This window comes from Cinclus cinclus, chromosome 4, assembly GCF_963662255.1.
Source record: "Cinclus cinclus chromosome 4, bCinCin1.1, whole genome shotgun sequence".
NCBI classification, from domain to species: Eukaryota; Metazoa; Chordata; class Aves; order Passeriformes; family Cinclidae; genus Cinclus; species Cinclus cinclus.
Window position 1 is genome coordinate 21513609 of NC_085049.1, and position 15886 is coordinate 21529494.

At 42.1% G+C, this 15886-nt stretch overlaps 1 protein-coding gene across 1 annotated transcript in view; it reads left to right on the forward strand.

Moving 5' to 3' along the window:
* The window catches only part of ETV6 (ETS variant transcription factor 6), a 120527-nt gene that overhangs the window by 43305 nt on the left and 61336 nt on the right, over positions 1–15886 (forward strand). The window lies entirely within an intron of this gene.

Here is a 15886-nt window from a genome sequence, read left to right on the forward strand (position 1 = left end):
ATTGGAATTGCTCAGTTACGTTCTGCAACACAAGGTCAGAATTTCACCAGCTGTGGCAAGTGGAATGTGTTTGTGCTGTGGCTATTTCCAGGTTCTGAGGGGTCTCAAATACTTGTGATGCCCAGGCTCTCTAGTATAGAGCAAGAGTGCTGCCAGAGGCAGTGGGAAAGGAGGAGGAACGAGCTTAGCTGAGCACAAAAGGATGCTCCAGTGGAGGAAGGACATATCACTGATATTGGACCAAAAACTGGAGCTGACGGCGAGATGAGAGACAGGTACTTCCTTGCTGAGGTGAATTTGACAAATAGGAAGGGCCAAGCACTGTTGGCCAGTGAGAGGTGAATTAGGATGGGGACAAGAAGAGCGGAATTCTCCTTTTTGGAGAGGAAGCAGTTCTGATGGAAATAAAGATGTTTTAAGTAAACTTTTGTCAGGTGTTACATTCCTGGGCTACTTAAGCAGCAATGAACAAGAAGGCCAGAAGCAAACAAAACTTTGTGCTTTGCCCTCCGACAAGCAGGTTTGGGATTTTGCAGGTGGAAGACAGGGAAGTCCATGTTTATCACAAGACACTCCAATTCCTGTCCTCAGCTGTTTTCCACACACACTCCCTTTTCTGGATGCGAACTGTGTTTAAAGCATTCCTACTTTATTCCTGTACTCACTCCCTTGCTGGCCACTGGCCATGTAGTCTACCCTACAGTCACATGCTTCCATGCCATGTCTCACATGTCCTGTGTGGCCCAGCTTTCTGTGCTTCCTGGTGGGAATGGGAGCTGCCGCTGCAGAGTTTCTGACCATGTCTGGTCCCTGTCTGAGCATCTGTGAACTCCCAGGCCTGCCTTGCATGTGTGTGTGTGGCTGCTCAGCTGTTCCCCTGGCCTGGGGAGGATTTAGCTGCCACACTTAAAGGACATTCCTATGCTTTGCCTGAAGTAGGCACAAAATAACCTAGCACAGAAAGAGTTTTTCTCCAGCAGTTCTTCTCCCTACTGGTGCTGTTTATCCCCAGATCTTTTGGGTTTCTTCCTTACTGCAGAAGTTGGTACTGTTTATTTCTGCTGTGGGAGCTGCTTTCTGTCCACTCCACAGCCAGGATCACAGCTGGGTTTGCAGTTACTTATTTGCCCTCCCTACTGTGTCTGGCAGATGCATAAAGCAGGGAGGTAGAGATTCTTGATACCAAAAGTGGTGGTACATATTGTACTTGCTTCCTTCCCATCAGCTAGCCGGCATGCTGGATAGTGTTGAATTTATAAAGCTTCCTCTCAGTGAAGACTCCTTTCACAGTATTTTTAAAATGTGATCCAGCCTTTCACCTTGGCTTTTGTTTTGGTTTTTCTGTTCTTTTGGTTGGCACATTTTTAAACTTGCAAGGCTTCTTTTCCTTTAGTATTTCCACACCAGTCTGACTTGTTGCGTTGTAAAAGCACAGGTGATTAATCCTGAAATATCTGTGAAATAGCCTTCCATAAAGTTAGTGTCTGAGGTCATAAACAACATGAAACACATTTACATAGCCTTACTAATTGTAGTCAATGGCAGTGTAGTATTTTGTAGCTCAGTGTGCAGTCAGTATTGACACAAAACACTGCTGTCAACCAACAGACCACCCAAACACTGATAAAATCACTCTTTAAGTATATAGCTTTATAGCTAGGCCAGAAGCAACCGTTTTGAATTTCTAAAATGATCTCTGGTATAACTTCTGTTAAAAAACTTCAGCAGTAACTGCTGTGTTTAGGTCCAATAACTGAGCTACAATATGTGCAGAAAGATTTCTACTCTTCATGTAAAAAAAACCTTAAGTGATGAGGAGGATACAAGGTCTCTAGATGTTCTTTTAATGCTTAATTATCTCCTTATTTGCCTTTTTTTAAGTGCCCTATTTATAGTTTGAATTAGTCAAGCTTCAGTTTCCAACTATTAGATCTCATTATCGCCTTTCCTGCTAAATATTGTCGAAAGACTCCTCCTGATATAGGTGCTTTTAGATAGTTACTTCTTAACCTTTTCTTGGCTAAACAGGATAGGAAGATAGGTTCTTAAGCCTGTTAGTATTCCTGTTAAGCTTTCAGATTTCAAATTCCGTTTATATCACCTCTGTGAACTGTCTCCCACTTCAGACATCCTTCTTAAAGTAAAGACAACAGAAATTAAGATGATATTCCAGTAGTTTTGCTAATACTATGTCTCGATATAAGTAACTTCCTTTTGGATTTCGTATCATGAGACTTTAAGAGGTATTAATGCCTCTTTTTTCAGTTTTCGGGTTTTTCAGTTCCTGCAGGGCTTCCTCTCATTTATTTTTTTGTTTATTTGTTTATTTTTAGAGATGTGTCTGAGGTACAACTTTGATCTTAAATCCAAACTGCTTCAGAAATAAGACAAAGTACCTAATTTCTAGTTCAGGCTGTGTGTGAAGGTTGGGTTTAGATCTGCAAAGTCCGAGGATTTTCTAGGTCTGAGATTTTGTTTGTTTCCATTCCTATGGTTGTATTTGTTGTTTTTGTGGAGCATAATAATTTCTTTCAGCCCTCAGTCATTCCAGTACAACAGGGAGATGTGGTAAATTCCTCCACTCAAACATAGAGTCAATAGGCTGTCAGGCCTCCACTCCTTTTGTTTCTATGACATTCTGATGGTGTTCAACAAAATCAAGGCAAGGTTCAGTCCCAGCTCACACATCTTCATGTACCTGTGCAGTAGGTGCAGCTGAAAAGAGCAGTTGACCCAAAGAGAGACCTAGAGACAAATGTTTCACATGGAACACGTAGAACACTCTCTGGATTCAGGCAGTTTTATGCCTTCTGTTAAGAAATTTCACTGTTTCTAATGTTCCAGAGCCCTCAGAGAGCAACAGTATCAGAACAATAAGTAGAGCAATTTCCTTTGGTATGAAAAATTATTTCTCACTGCTTAGTGAGCAAATGAGCCTCAGGTAGACTGAGCTGATTTTGTCCAGAGACTGGAAAAAGAACTGCAGCTTGGAAGGGTGGAATGTGGACCTTTCTTTGCTACAACCTTCCTTTTTTTTTTTTTTTTTTTGATCAACAGAGCTAAAATTATATAGACAAACACCTTGTTCTGGGGTCATGTGAAGGCACTTTCCCCTTCTCACATAGCCTTTCATATTTTAAGCAGTTGCTTTCTCCCCAGCCAGCCTATTGTATAGAAATGCAGTGTAATCAGTCTTAACTTTAAATCTCTAGGATAGTAAGAATCATTTCTGGATAAAACACCTTTCTCTGGTGCTGCACTTCTCTGTAAGGGACTTCTGACTCATACTTTTAAACATACTTGCCTGACCTCCACTAGGAGCAGAGTATTGGGGGCATTGCCAACAAAGTATCAGTGGGGAGCTGGGGAATGTCCTTTCCTACTTTTCATGTATGTAATCAGAAAGTAGTTGCTCTTTGTCTCTGGTGTATCTGCCATGGTAGTTTTGCAGCATATATCATCTCCACTAGACTACACTAATGTCAGGTAGAGGGAGTGTTTGTAAAATGGACATTTTTTACTGAGGATTGAAGAGAAGCGAGTTCACACACAAGGTGCTGCTCTTGGTGCTTTCTGGGAGCTTGGACACCTTGTTTTAGATCCCCCACTATGAAATGAAAAAACGCCTTGAGTGCAAAGGCTCTTACATATTTTGAAAAATAATACAGAAACTGGCTAGGTATTGTGATAATTAAAAATGCAGAGATAGGTGGAAGTCCTGTGGAACTATTTACATACCCCTTGTCTTTGTGGAAACACTCCATTTTGCCACAGAAAAGGTTAGTGGAGTTTGGTGGTGGGGGTCTGGAATTTTTAAATTTTGTTTTCTTCTTTCTCTCATCTGGTAAAATGTTGTTAGCTACTTACTTTATGCTGTGGCCAACACCTTGTAGTAAAAAGTTCTTGGAATGGGACAGAGGATACAGCATGTAAGAGATGGATATGACAGCCCTTCCCTGTGTCTATTGATATGCTCTGAATTACGGAGCAAACAGCTTTTTCCTTTGTTGTAATAAGATTAAAATAAGGCTGTTTGCCTGCTAAAACAGCAACTGTAAACGTGTGCTACAGGCTTCATGGTTTTCTTTTGTCTCCTTCAATACAGAACTTCTTCAACAAGCGAGACAGAAGAAAGGACTTGTTGCATGCTCTGGTCCTGTACAGCATCATTCCCCTTTGCATGCTTATGTTGATTTGTAGAGTTTGATTTTTATCTTTGAAGGGCATTTTCTCTTGGGAACATGTGCAGATTTGTTTAGGGTGAGCAGTCTCATGGACAAAGATTTCAGTTTCCTATTGATACAAACATGAGAATGAGTTCATTTGTTCCTCTGAGCTAACTACTCTTCTCTCTTAATGCAGGCATCCTTCATGTGTCTGCAGCCCACTGTCATAGAAAGACACGCTGCTTATACTTGACTGCACACACAAAGCAATACTTGGCAACAATGAATTTTTCTTGCTGCTGCCTTTTTTTCTGAACTCGCTACAGTTTGCACTGGTGTTCAGAGTGGAGTGATACACTCAGATGTCACAGTACATGCATCACCTCATAGGGAAGAACTTTTACTTTGGGACTGCAGTGTTGTCTTGACTCCTCTCACTTCTGGGGTGTTGTGGTGGTAGGGAAAGCTAAAGACCTATTTGTAAAATCATTTGAGTGCTTTTTGTTTCCAATGTAGGCTTGGGTTCTAGCCTTTGGTTTTTCCAGAGTGTGATAAATTCCAGGTTGCAGCTGATTTGGATAAACTTCATAGAATGCAGCCCTGGTCATAGTCAGCGAGTGAGATGACAATTTTTATTTGAGTATCTCTGTGTCTCCCTTGTTGTTACAGTCTGTTCTACTTTCCTCAGAAAACAGAAATTTGTTTAGTTTCCTGCAGAGATTTTATTAAAGGCCTTTAGATTTTTAGCGACTGTTTAGGAATTTTTCTGCATGAGTATTTGCATTATTATTTGATACTCTGATTTGGTGGGAACTAGTTCAGTGGTTCTATATTGGTTTGGCATCTTTGTGATCTTATCTGTACCACATATTGCAATAAAGTTCTGTGTGGACATGAATAGGAGGGTAGAACAGGTAGTTGGGCAGTTTCCTTAAACTAAGGCATTTATTAGACCTGAAGGCAGTTTGTTGCCAGTTTCTTTCTTCGGATCACACATTGTTGCTTATATGTATCATTTGTGTTTTAAGGGCACTAGTTTTGTTTTTTTTCTTCTTATTGAAGGAATGCAGGAAACAATTAAGAGAAGGAGGAGGAAACAACAACACTCTCAGGATTGCCAAGGATTCAATTTTTTTTGTATGCTGTCTATTAATTATGCTACTCCTTTTATTAATCCTTTGGCACCTGTTAATTATTCTACAATTTTGGCTAGCAGCTGGAAAGCCACTTTGAAGCATTAAACTTATTGTTGTTTAGTTACTAGAATATTCAATGCACTGAACTGAAAGTATGTAGTGAGATGGGAAAAAAAGCCCTTTACCCTAAGCCACATTTAGACCAGCAAGCAATAAAAATATTTGCTTTGGAAGGATTTTTGTGGAACAAAACTGACTGACGCACATACAGGGAAAATAAAATAAAAGCTTCATATGACAAAGGGACTGGGAGAGGTGGCCAGAATGTCAAATTAGTGGCTGAGACTAATCCTGGTCCTCCTGAAATGAGTGGTTAAATTCCCACTGATTTTCATGGGACCTGGACTGGCCTCTTTCTCAAACGATTGGCTTCTCCTAGACCTCTCTTTGCTCTTCTCTGACATTATAGCCACTCAAGCCTTGTTTTTCCCTTTTGCTACCCTGGCCTTTTGTCTTAATCTGATTTTCACCCTGCATGTAACCAATACCAACCCACTGAAAAAAACAACAAAAAAATAAGCCTGGCAGTGGCACTGCTTGCTGACACCTTATTGCGGTATTTAATCTTGGTGTTGCATCTTTGTCTTCTGCCATGGGCTATTCTTGCACGTGTTCATTGCAGGCTGTGCAGAGAGGGTCCATCCAGCAGTGCATCCTGGTCTTTCAGTTTATAACTGTTAATAATCTACTGACAGGCTGACTGCAGTGTGGAAGTCCCAGCCAGCCATCCTGTCAGCCTCAGTGATCATTCCCTGGGTTAGCCCCAGCAAAACTCCTTCAGGACTCTGAGCTGCAGGATGCAAATCTTGGGTTGGGTGACACTGATCATGCCTGCCTCTAACCTAAGGTAGGTGTTCCACAGGCACCCTCAGGTGCTCACCTGAATTGAACTTACCTGCTCCACCCTGCGTCCCAGGGGTTTCTTACAGTGAATCTCAGGCCAACCTCAAAGAGATCATCCAAACAGAGAACTCGGATAGATGGGAAGCCCAGTCTGAGTCACTTTTTTGCTATGGCTGGACACAATATAGATGCTAATGTTTTATGTGGACTGTGCTGCGCTGGGAAGAGTGAAACCCCATTACTGATTCTGCTGGGAAAACTGTGGCCTTTGTATGATGAAGATCCTGTTTTGCACTTTTCTGGCATGGTCTTCATTTATCACCTGTATGAAACTGACCCCCTTGTCTTTGTTTTGCACTGGAGTGACACAGGGCCCCTTCACTTGTCACTTTTTGCAACCAGCTGGTGAGTTTAACCCTAGATCTGTTAACTCTTTACTGCTGCCTGGTGGCTATGGCAGAAGCATCCAGGTTAAGTGTGAAAAAACTTGTAAAGGGAGCTGACTTGCTGTGAGCTGGTTTCTGCTCCTTGAGAGATTGTAGAATCAAGTGGTTTTTATTTTTCCCACTGTGCCTGGTTGTTGCCCAGAGTTAACAGCAGTTTCCTGCACTGACAGTTCCCAGTGGAAGCATGTGGAGGGATTAGATCCTTCCTTCTTCAGTGGAACTTGCAAAGCAGTCCTGGCGTGGGAGGTCAAAGAGACCTGTACTTCAGGATCTGGAAAGCTGGCAGTGGGGGAGTCCCAGTGGTGTAAGCCAGTCTTTTACCCTTTTGGAAAGCTTCACTGTAGGGTTTTAAATCTCCAAAATACATGTTCCCCTCTATTCAGAGGGGAAAGGAAGCCATGTCACTTTAATATGGGATTCAAGCTTGATCCCTTGTGGAATTCCCCTGGAAAGTATGGAGAGGAATAAGAAGCAAAAGCAGCAGGACATTTATGGTATTGCTGGGTTTGAAGCATTTTTAGCTTTGTCTTAAAGGGACACTGTCAGGATCAGTGAACCTAAAATTAGCTTGCTTTTCTCTTTCCATCACAAATGTCTGTTTAAGTCTTCATTTGTATTACATTATAAATGCTTCCATGCTTTCTTTTAAAAATTATTTTTGTAAGAAATAAAATGAATGCAAAGAATGCAGCATTCATAAACAGCCATATGACTAAAGAAAACATAGAAGAGAAACTGCGTGTAAGCCATGACTAACAGCTCCACAATAAGAAACCATTGTGTGGTGAGAGCCTTGCAACAAAACAAGTGTGGTAAAAATCCCTGCAGAAACAGCATAGCATCATGATCTTTTAACAGAGAGGAGCTGCTACCCCTTCAGAGAGAACAGCTCTGTCCAGCACTGAGAGGGACATACAGTGTCGAAGGAGAAAGCTGCTGTAGCTTTAAGGTCGCTGGAATTAATGTTGTAGGTCATGTGTATACACACACAGAAAGAAAACAATTATTTGGTGCCCTTTATGATGCCTTTATGAGAAGCTGGATTTCCTACTGCTGTACTTTTATGTCTTTCCTCTCCTGTGCTGGCACTCCTTCTGGTGCTTAGCAATTACAGCCTGATAAAAGATCCATTAAATGGGGTTTTATGCCATTTTTTGATCTCCCCATTTTACTGCTGGAGCAGAAGGACTAAATGATTCTTGAGTTTGTTGAAGACAGTTTTGGTAAAATGATTCCATCCAGATTGGGAGGCCCAGTCCAACACCTCAGCCAAGAGCCTCTTTCCAGTATCATTCTCCAGAGGTTCTTGGGAAGGTGGAGCACTTAATGCATCAGGCATTCCAGCATTGTGGAATGCTTGTGCACTTTTATGGGATGAATAAATTTGAATGTGCTCACTTCTCATGTAAAATGTTTTGTGTGGGACTAGCATGGTGCTATTAATGTAGCAGTGATCCTTGTCCAAGAAGTTACGAATTAGTTCTATATTTAATAGGCACATGGTTGGTGATGTTGTGAGTTAATAAACAATCACCACTGATTGGCTTTTGAGAGTCAAAATATTAGGAAAATTGCTTAACTCCAAATATTCCCTCATGAGTTTTTATGCATAGAAGTCATACCCTGGGAATAGCCTGAAGCACCCTGCTTTATTTACTCCATTTGCCTGTCTGGTTTTGATCTCCCTATCCTTTTGTATCCCACTAAAAAAAAAAAAAAAAAAAAAAAAAAAAAGTCTGCTTTGCAGTGACAGCATGGTCGGGTAGCTCTGTGGCAATTTGACAGACCAGAAAATGAAAATGTTAAATTATACCATGACAAGTAAAAATTAAAGTCTCCAGTGATTAACCAACGTGTTCTTCCTGCCTTTAGAGTCCACAGGCACAGCATGGGGTGTTCTGCAGTCAATGGAGAGGAAGAAAAAAGGCAAAATTCTTGGTTATGGGGGTTGCTTTGGAGACAGTGGAAGTTGTCCATTCTGAGAGCTTACTGAGAGGCTCTTTGCAGATGGAGATGCACAATCCCAGAGTTGCCTGTGGCCCTGGATCCCATGGGCTATGAGAACCTAGTCCTCTCCTGCAGGAAAGCATTATTCTGCCCTGTCTTGGTGCTGTGAGGTACAGGAGGGTGTGGTACCCCCATATGGGCTTTTTCCATCCCCTCTGTAAGGAAGAGTGGTAGTTTCACTGTCATTTGGGCTATGCACCACTTTTACCTTGAGGGTGCAGAGAGCATGTGAACTGATCCACAGAAGTTCAGTTGGGAGAGGCTGGGAACTGTAGAAACACACTTATTTCACAGGTAGATACTGTAGCACTGGTAATTAATATGCACTGTCTCAGCGTCCTGATGAAAAGGTTTCTTTTTCTTGCTATGTTCTCAGCATTCTCCCTCTTCAAGTTCCCTAGGTGCATTTTTTGAAATGTTTCTCTCAGGTGTCTTAAAGCTTCTTGTTTGCAGAATAAACATCCCAAAGGGGATGTGAGCTGGTCAGAGCACTTACATTTTATTTAAAAATGCACACCAGCAGTTAAAAAAGCGACAGAATATTTTTGAAGGGAAATTTCCTTTTTGGGTTTTTGTATCCCTGAAAGAATTTCCGATGCAGGCAGATAGTAATTCCCAGCTACGTACTTCCTGATAAGGAAACGGCTCCAATAAATGCAGCTATAAATAGCTACCATTTTATTTTTAAAAAATGTAGGGAGATTTGTTTAGCTTTTATTTCAAACTACAAAGAAAGGGACAGTGTACAGTAAGAGTCTTAGGTTTGGTACCCACTTGCTTTCCAGATAAGTAAAGTTTTTGATCTGCATTTATGCATTTAATTTTGTAAAGTTTAGATATCTGTTTATTTCTGCTCATCCTTCTCACAACACTGTAAAGATACTGTGCCTATATTTCACTGCTTCTTTATGTATAGTTTGTTAAGGTGCTTTGTCATTTCAGAATAAGCAGCATGATCTTCAGCTGCATTTTTTTCACGTTTGCTGTGGATATGCTGTAGCAAACGCATGGTTAGACCTAAATTCCTTTTTTCTAAAAGTAACTTGCTGAGACAATTCTGTGCAGTTAGTTTATAAACCTTATGCATTTTCTGTATTATCTTCCCCCTTTTTACAGTTCTGTTTCATGTATTTTTAATTTCATGCCTTTCACTTTGGACTTCTGCTTCCCTTGCCAGTCCTGCTTTTTTTTTATTATTTAGAAAGCAAACCCCAAACACACAGTACATTCAGAGAAACAAATAATTATTTACCCCTGCCAAAATTTATAGAGATTAATAAATTTGCTGCAAGAGCAAATGTGAAAATGTCTTTGCAGGTAAGATTTCAAGCTGGCTGTAGCAGTCATTCAGATTACAGATGAAAATATATACATGTCCACTGCCTTGAGAGTTTTATAGAGGATGAGTGCTTTGTGAATAATTTTGAGCAGCACTTAGACCTTAGTTATTCCCTGGTTTCTGTGCTGCTGCAGGGAAGGGTCTGTGCAGACTGGCAGGTCCTGCGTAGCTGTGATGGATGGGGGTCTCCAGCAAAATCCTAAGGCACTTCGGGGGCCAGGCATTGTCACCGGGGGTGTTGGCAGCTGGGTCATCCTCTTCTCCCACTTGTTCCTGTCCTGAGTGCTCCCTGGTTTTCCTGGGGGTGGGTGAGGTGGACACTCTGGGCTGGATGTACAGCACTGGCTGATCCATGGCCAAAGCCCCTGCAAGGCAACCATGCCACTTCCTCAGTGCTGGCAGCCAGCAGAGAGCTGGGGCCCAACACAGCAGAGATGACGTGGAATAATCCCCCTTTTCCTCCTCCGCCTTTCTCCTTCCAGTGATTTCACAGGATCTTGTGACTTGTGGCCAAATCCTGCTCGTGAGGGCACTCAGCTGCCATGGGCTTCTCCTCTTGGCTGCTGACAACACTCACAGCTGGCCTGGAGCCGGGCAGTTTGCACAAGGGTGCAGCTGGTGGCAGATCCCTCCGTGCCCCTCTGGCTCTGTGTTCGCTGGAATGACACGGCAGGGCTCAGCACGTGCCCCTCCATAGCCCCTGAGCACATTGCTTTACACGGTATTCCTTTGCAGGCACCGGAGGGCTTTTACCTCCCATCTCCTGTGCTCCTCTCTTGGCTGCACCAGAAAGGTTGATCTGTGTGTGTAGACCTTGCCACACCTCCTCAACAGGCCCGTGGAACATGCACAATTAATACGGCATTAATTAATTATGGGGAGAACTTGCTGCTGGCACAAGAACCAAGGCTTGCAGCTTATGAAGTGAATCCTTTGATGCTGAACTTTAAAGAACATTTCCATCAACTCAAGCCAGAAGAGAGATTCTGTGATATTTATACCCTCCCTCCATACAGACTCCAGAGCACAGGGTCTGGCCACCCTGGACACCAGCAACAGAAGTGGTAGTGGTAAAGGAGGAGAGTTCAGAAAGCATAACCAGGGCTTGACCCTCAGGAACGAAATTGCACAAGTCATGGGTGAAAATGTTGGGACTGAGCCAGATGTGGCTTGTTGAGCCAGCTCAATAGGTGCAAAAAGTGACCTATTGGACAGGAGTTGTCTCTCTACCTCCAGCCATCTCCTCAGTTTTATCCAGAATGTGTGTATGAGTGAGTAAATTTGTAAGCTTGCACTGTGCTTCTACTTGGCTAATGTTTGGGGGAAGAGAGATGAAAGAATGACTGTGCCTGTTTGGTTTGTGCAATACTGAGAATTTCTCCCTTTCTACTTCCTCCTTCTTGGTAGTGCAGAAGGAAGTAGCCCCAGTCCATGCTGGTCCACAAACCAGTTACTCATTTCAGTTCTGCCACTTGAGTGGGGTCCTTGTGTATTTCCTAGTAGGGGAAATCTCCCTTTGTGTGCATAAGTTCCTCCTTCCTACTCGCTCTTTTGTTCTGATTTCTTCCAAGCAATCTGTCTCCTTCAATTTTTAACTTCTTTGCTGGCTTTCGCTTCCTCTCCATGATTCAGTGAAGGCATTTTGTCAGAAAAACCCTCTGTACAAAATACTTCTTTGTTCCTTTTTTTTTTTTGTGTGTGTCTGTTTTTCTGTGTTATACTTTATATCTCGCTTCCCTGGAAACTTCCTTAGTAGCCTTACTACCTCTGGGCTTTTAGCTTCATTACTCTGGGTAGTCATTACTGCGTTGCTAGGTGTGTAATTGTTCAAAGCACCTTGATCTTTTTATTAGAGGTTTGGGGTTTTTTACTGCTCTTTAAATACTAATAGGCAGTGGTGACAAATGTTGTTTTTAAGCACATGGGGCTTGTCTCATCACTGCTCTACAGCTTGCTTGGTGGTTTTTCATTTGTTGAAATTGAGCATAACCAACTGACAGTCATTCTCTACTTCCACTTCATGTTCTCAGGGATGCAGTGTGTGGTGTGGAGTAGTAGTGAACCGGTCACATGCAGTAGAAGGTTTAGTGCAGGATTTGAAGCCTTGGAGCTCAGCGAAGTAGAAACAAGGCATAGCACTTAGTGTCTGTAACAACTGGAACCTTTACAGGTCTTCATATAGATCTTCAATTTTTATACCCCTTTTTAAAATCATGCAGAATGAAAAACAAGCAGAGGAACTGGGAGTGACAGCAGAGGTAACAGTGATAGTGAGCTGAGCTGTGTTTGTGATGGGCAGACCTGAAGCTGCTGGGCTGTTCTAGGAGTCAGAATTTGCAGCTGGCCTCCTGCCACACCATTATCAGTGTGTGCAATAGCAATGGCTGAATCTCAGAAGGTTTGGCGCCAATTCAGTTCAACAGAACACCCAGAAGTAAATCCAGATGTCTTTTAAATCGGTTGGATCTGTAGTGTTATGGTGAGTTCTCCATAATTATGATTTTCTTGTGAGAGTTCTGGGAGAATCTAGCTAGTCCTGAATAACCCTCAGAGCACAGCTTCTCACGCATGGCCTTTCTGGTGCTCCATCATTTGCAGTGAGAACATGTGTGCACAGAAACTCCATTGGAACTCAGACAAGAGTTAACAATCAAAATTTATTTTAAAGCTGAGAAGTTTTGATTGTTTTGTTTGTTTTTTTTTTAATCTGACACATGTATCTCCATGTGCATGTACATATTTAGATCCTGTGGAAGGAAGGCTTGCTTGAGTACTTAGGTTTTATGCAGAGACACTAACTTTCCCTTTTTCTTTTGAAGCTAATTAGCACTTAGGCTATGTCACAACCATTTCTTTTAGGCAGAGTTGTCAAATAACTGCCTATGATGAAACAAAAAATGGGTGCAGAAGATGGTGGAAGGTGCCTTTTGTGTCACAGGAGTTGCTAAGCAGGCTCAGAATTGCTGTTGTCCCCCCCACCACATCTCAGCAGATACAAGAGGGTTAGACTGTGTTTGAGTCTAGAGGCTTAGGTTTGGAGGGGTCTTTCAGTCTGTTTTTACTGATTCAAGTGCACAGAGTCAGCAGTATTTGTGTGAAATCTCCAGGTTGGCTTAAAATTGTAGATGGGGTCAGTCAGCTGTTTTTAATGCTTTCTTACTGTGTGCTCTCCATAAGCCACTTCCTGAAGAGTACTAATATGAAGGCTAATCCACAAACAGTCTTGCCACCAGTTTGGAAGCTGAAATAATCAGAGTGTTCTAATCTGTTGTGAATAAAGGTAGCTCACACTGATAATTTTATCCTGAAATGACTTGACCCCACTCTGAAGCATTTTCACTGCACAGTTTTATAATTCTTTATAACATCAACAACAGAAAGGCTGTAAAATCATAATTTGTTTTACAAAATAAGTCTCTTGGTCAGCTATAAATTACACATATGCTTTAAATAATTTGAGCATCACAACAGTTGCACTTCAATAGATCCTGACAACTGGAAGAGCAGGGACATTTTCAGTATGAGTAAAATGCCCTGCATGTGAATATGACTTGAAGTTGTGGTCGTCTACTAAATTAACTGTTCGCAGCACCATTAAGAATTGGGATGAAAGTAAATTATTCTTATTTTGATCGTTTTCAGAAGTTTTCATATGAGACCACAGTGCAAGGAGATCTCATTCAGAAGGATATTGTGGTTGTTCAGCAGAAAACAATTATTGATGTGACTAGCCCATGACTTTTTCATGTGGTTTGACAGTAAGACCTGTGAATGTCCCTTGACTGTAGCGTTAAGCAAAGATATTTGTCAAAAATCAATCACCAGGCTCAAATTTGTATAGCAACTGTAGTTAAGATTCCGCAGTTTTGCACCAGAATCCTTAGGCAGTTGAAGTTCTGACACAGGCTTGCTAAAGCTCATGAATTCCTAGGGAGGTGTCTTAATGCTTTGCATTTATTGAAACTCTGTCTCACTCGGGGTGTGGTGGTCTTATTCACATGGTCATTTTTAGGTCACGTGCTAGGGAACCTGGTTGGAATAGTCCTCCCATTCCTAGGAAAGGAGAGGGGGAAACAGGAGGTTGCAGTTTAAAGAAAAAGTAGATTTGTAAGTGAATAGGTTTGCGGGGAGAAAGTTAAAATGTGGCTGCGAAATCATAGTTGGTATGGAGAAGGTGATCAGGAAATGACTCTTCACAATTCCTAACAGAATAGCAAATCCAGAGATCCAAGATAAGTCATTGGGCAACATGTCTAAAAGAAACAAGAATGGGGATGCATCACTACTTGAAGGAAATCATTGCAGGAATATGTTTGCAGGGCTGAAAGTGTGAATGGATCTCTAAAAGGAAACAGATAAATCTGCAGAGAGAGGGATAGGCCATGTGGTCAGTATAGAAACAGTGGCCTGACTGCAACCACAGCTCATGATGTCCATAAACCACTGAGGCTAAGTCATACATATTGCAGTAGAGATGGCTTCATGTTTCCTTATTCCTTAAACTTTCTGTTTATACATCAACTGCTTTAGATGTTTGGGTAGATGGGTTGGGGATCTTTCCTAGTAGGGTAGATTTTATATTTTTCCCCATGTCATAACCATCTCCAGTGATTTGACAGTAGTGTGGATGCCATCCAAGCAGATATATATTTAGTATGCATATGCTACGCCAGAGGGCTCTTTTAGGTGATAACTAACTCATCAGCTAAAGGCCACCGAAAAAACAAAAAACCAAAAAACGTTAAGTGGGGGGATTTGCCTTTAAGCAATTCTGAAAAAAGTCTCTTTATACACAACAGCTGAGTGGATGGCTGAATGTAATGCCAAGGGCAGCAAGAGAGGGGAAAAAAAAAAGTCATGTAAATTAGCTGGCGAGGGAACAGGGCAAAGCTATCTGGTAAGGAGGGGAATGGGAGAGAAGGGCAGGCAGCCACCTCCTGGAGCTTCAGCTTTAGGGACTAGGTTTGCTCCAAGGTCTTGAAAAACAAATTTCGAAGTTGAAACCGGGAGAAACGTGGAGAGCCTCTCTTCATAGCTTATAAGCCTCCAGTGCATTGTAGTCACCCCCATTTTTCTGCTTCCATTTTTCTGCTTTCATTTTTCTGCTGTTATTCAGTCCAGGTCCAGTTTGACCTGTGCCCCTTTTATGGCCCTGTCTCACATCCATGTAAATGTGTAACACAAATTTCAGTTCTGCTTCCTCTCTTGCCCCAAACAAGAGTTTGGTTTCTGGGTGTAGTCATTAAAAATAAGTTATTCAGTATTATTTGTGATTTTAAAGGGTAAATTTAAATACTAGCTGGAAGACTGGTTGTGCTTCTGGTCTGTATCCCCTTTCCTAAGGTGCTTCATAAAATACCGTATGTTGTTATTCACTCTGGCCTGGATGTTCTTGGCTCTCTCCCACTTAGTGATTCACAAGATGTCTGTGAGATGCATTTTTGTAAATGTGGTTCTCCCCCTTCCCGCTGTATATCCTCCCCTTCCTTCTCCTTTGTTTTTGAGCTCATTAAATAAAACCCATGGTACATGTAACGGACAGAGTGCAGTCTGACATACTATTGCAAGAGATCTAAGGGTGTAGAATTTTCCCCCTGGTTTTCAATGAGAGATTAGAATAGTTTGCAAAGCTTTTCTACAGCTCCCCCTCCTCTTCCTCTGCTCTTTTGCAGCACTGTGTGTCCTGTGCCTCTCTCAAGATATTTTTTTTTTCTAGTAAAATATCAGTGCCTTGTGCCCTCAGAACACTCCTGGCTGTCCCTGCAGAGAGGGGAGCTGGGTGCAGTGGGGCTCTCCCTGCGGGGGCAGAGCTGCAGATCCCAGTGCCGGCTGCTGTAAGCAGGCAGGGGTGTTTGCAGGGCTCGCATGCCAGAGCCTCTTCAAACAGCT